The sequence below is a fragment of the Myotis davidii genome, unplaced genomic scaffold (genome assembly GCF_000327345.1).
Source record: "Myotis davidii unplaced genomic scaffold, ASM32734v1 scaffold327, whole genome shotgun sequence".
Classification (NCBI taxonomy): domain Eukaryota; kingdom Metazoa; phylum Chordata; class Mammalia; order Chiroptera; family Vespertilionidae; genus Myotis; species Myotis davidii.
In genome coordinates, this window is record NW_006298628.1 from 3,891,386 (window position 1) to 3,895,207 (window position 3,822).

At 58.3% G+C, this 3,822-nt stretch overlaps 1 long non-coding RNA gene across 1 annotated transcript in view; it reads right to left on the reverse strand.

Annotated features, from left to right (window-relative positions):
- Positions 1–3,822, reverse strand: part of LOC107184758 — a 20,452-nt gene that overhangs the window by 10,988 nt on the left and 5,642 nt on the right. The window contains exon 2 of the long non-coding RNA XR_001515662.1: positions 3,711–3,819. This is a non-coding gene — a long non-coding RNA (uncharacterized LOC107184758). The remainder of the gene's footprint in view (positions 1–3,710; positions 3,820–3,822) is intronic.

Consider the following 3,822-nt stretch of genomic DNA (forward strand, 5'->3'; position numbering starts at 1 on the left):
AGCAGGGAAAGCATGGGCCAATGGGCAAGGGGAATGGGAATGGTGGGTGGGACTCTGGTCCCTGTGGGTGGCACCCTCTGCCTTCAAGCAGGCATCATTAGGATATGCAAAGCATATGCAAATCATCCAGAAGAGAGACACGACTCCGGTGGAATGTCAGAAGAGACCTTGAAGATGATCCAGCCCATGCCTCCTCCTCCGTTCACAGGTGAGGAACAGAGGCCCCACCAGGAAGGGACTTGCTCAAGGTCATTCAGACATTTGGGCAATGAGGAAGGAGACTAATGAGGGCTTTACTCAGTCCAGTGCTCTTTCCATGGCCGCCTTATCTTTCCTGTGGGGGGGTTGCAAGGTGGCAAAGGGAGCACAGGGTCTCGATGGGGCTCCAAGGGGGCCTATCAAAACCCCACCTTCCTGCCTCTGAGCCTGGAGATGGTGTGGTGAGTGTGAGGGGAACAGAGGGCAGAGATGCCCGGGAGAGTGGGTGACCAGACGGGTGGAGGGGCCAGAGCCGGAGGCACTGTTTTCCTGCAGCCAAGCAGCAGAAGGCAGCCGGACTGGAGCGTCTGAAGCCAATGTCAGGGCAAGGTGCCTGCTGTGGTGTGGGGAGGGGATGACGCCCTTACACACACGCACCCCTAAGTGCCCAGCAGCCCCTTCCGCCTGGACTCTGATGACCGTGGCACCTGACAGACCACAATGAACCCAGGCCCTTCCTTGGCTGCTGCCGCCTTCCCACCCCCCACCCCCCAGCTTGGTTTCTCAACCTTCCAGACAGTCCTAGAAAGCAGGACTCAGGCTGGGGAAAGGAAGACAGACAAATGGGAGGAGCCAGACTGAAAGGAAAAGGGGAGACTGAGGAGCAGAGGGGGAGACAGGGGGGAGAAAGCATGAAGGGCAGAGCAGGAGAAACAGGGGCAGAGGGAGGGGAGGTCACGAGGAAGGAAGTCGGGGAGACTGAGGGTCATGGAGGGGACTGTGGGAGCAGCGGAGCAGCGAGGGGAGGGCTCCCAGCCTCTGAATCAAAGGACAAAGCTGGAGCCTGGATATGGGGCACAGGAACCCCATGGAGGCCTGGGGCTTTCTGGCAGGAGTTGGGGACCATGCCCCTGCCCCTCTGCCCACCTCCCCAGCAACTCTCCAGGCTGCCAGGAAATCAGTCCTCCCTCCTCTGCCTTCTTCCCTCCCTCTTTCTATCCCTCCCTTTCTCCTCCCTCCCTCCCTCTTCCTGGGGCTGGGGGGGCGGGGGGGGGCAAGCCTGCTTCCTCGCCAAATCCAAAGCCTTCATCTCTGCTTTTCAGAGCCAGGCATGAAAGAAGGGGAAGCGAGTGCAGCCCTCAAACCGCTGACGGCCAGATTTTTATTATCTTTGCTCCAATAGGCCCTAGGAAGTCAACAAGGGAATCTTCAAAGAGCATCTCCGCGGCTCACTGGAGCCGGCACCTGCACTGGCCCACTCACGGCAGGCAGCCAGAGCCTGGGGGACACGATCTGTCCCCCACCTCCCCCCAAGCCCAGAGCCCAGATCCGAAGCTGCCAGGAGCCTCACCCTCAGCCTCCGTGCCTAGGCAAGGGCCACTTGGCCAGGCAGCCGGGCTCCAAGGCCAGGCCCAGGGCCGCTCGGCCTCAGAGACAGCCTCTGCCCCTCTCTGGACCTCGAGGACACAAGCGAAGGAGGAAATCAGATCTGCTTGCCAGGGCTCGGAGGAGATAAGTGCTTGGGATTCCTAGAAAGAGAAGCTTTTGTGGCAAGCCCTAGATTCCTCCCCAGATCCTTCCCCTGAACTGTCTGCCTGCCCCACCCCCACAGGCCCCTCCGTGGCCTCCTGACTCCCCCTCCTAGAAGCCCTCCCAACCACAGCTGCCCCTCCACTCCTGAGCTCCAGGCCGGCTACTCGGGATGATCCTGGAACCCCAGATAGCTCCCTCCAGACAAATCCTCAACTCCACCTGCCTTCTTTCCCCAAGACCTAACCTGGGGTGGGGGTGGGGCTAAAATAAACCTGCTACTTCAAAAGACCCTCCCCTCCTAAGCTTGGATTTGTCAGAGAAAGCCAAGGTTGGCACTGGGCAGATGGCCAGCGGCACCCCAATCCCTGCCACCACCCGCGCGCCCCCCCCCAACTCTAACCACACCATTGAGGTCAATGCCTGAAGCCAAAGAAGGAATCAATGGTTCTAATTCAGCAGTTCTCAACCTGTGGGTCGCGACCCCTTTGGGAGTCGAACGACCCTTTCACAGGGGTCGCCTAAGACCATCGGAAAACACATATGTAATTACGTATTGTTTTGTGATTAATCACTATGCTTTAATTATGTTCAATTTGTAACAATGAAAATACATCCTGCAGATCAGATATTTACATGATGATTCATAACAGTAGCAACATTACAGTTATGAAGTAGCAATGAAAATAATTTTATGGTTGGGGGTCACCACAACACGAGGAACTGTATTAAAGGGTCGCGGCATTAGGAAGGTTGAGAACCACTGTTCTAATTAAACCCTTTTTCCAGGATGGGTTCCTGGCCAGAGAGAGAGAGTGAGAGAGAGAGAGAGAGAGAGAGAGCATCCGAGCTGTGCATCCCAGCACCCAGCCCCGTTTCCTGCAAATCTTTAAGAAACCTGGAGTCAGGTCTTGAAGACCCCAGAACCCCCACATTAGGCTACAAAGCAAGCAGCAAGCCTGGAGTTGGGGCATCTCAATCCCAGGGACCCTTCCCCTATGGGAGCTCCCCCTAACACTCAGCACAGCCTGAGGACCACAGTTGCTTCTTCCAGACCCCAGAGCACACGGGGGACCCGAGTCCCCATCCCAGCCCCCAGGGTCATCATGATAATGGACCATCATGGTGAGGACGGAAGCAGCAGGGCTGTGGGGGCCCTAGACAAAGACCCTCTTGTCCCCAAGGAGGGGTGGCAGGAAGCCAGGGCAAAGCCTTTGCACTTGTTGCCAGCAGTGCCTGGGTGCCAGGCAGTCTGGGGTGTGTGTGGGGGGTCTTATTCTTGGAAGCCCCTCCCTCCCCGGAGGCCCAAAGCCCTCACCCCCATCCCTGGCGTTGACACCAGGCCATCAGCTAAGTCTCTGCCCCCCAACAGCTCTCAGCTTGCCTGGAGCCCTCCTTCCTAGGTGAATGCCGGTCCAGACACCTGCCCACAGGAGCCCCAACACCAACCAGAAAACAGCCAAAACCCTCACACCGAAACCATAACTGCCCTCCGCGTACCTACAAACACACACCCTCGCCAGAAACCACCACCGGCACAGCCACCGCCAATCATGACCGAGCCTTATGTTTTCACGGTGTCCGTCTCCATCGAATGCATCATCAGTTCTTTAAGATCGCCGACAGAGATGCGGAAGGGAAGGAGGGAAACTGAGGCACGGGGTTAGGCAGCAAAGCCGCTGGCTCAAGGTCACCCAGACCAAGATATCCACAGTTACACACACGGTCCCAAGTGCTCGAACCCCACGCCAAAAACACATTCAGACCCGCAGCCTGAAAGTCCGTCTGGTCAGCTACTCCCCACTCCCAGCCCTCCTCGGGTTCCCAAACATCTTCTGAAAGGCTTCAGCCAGGAACCCTCAGCTCAGGGACCCCTCTTCCCTTCAAGTTGGGGGCTGCCAGACCTCCTGGTTTCACAGTCTTGGGGGAGAGCGAAAGGCAGTCCGGGACCCCCTCCTTGCACCATCGCGGCTCCTGCTCACCTGGCTCCCTTCGGCCCCCGGGGTCCTTCGGTCCGGCCTCCTCCCTGGGAGATCGGGAGCTGCCCTCAGCCGTCCGCTCCCACCAGGCCAGGGCAAAGCGCCGCAGGCACTG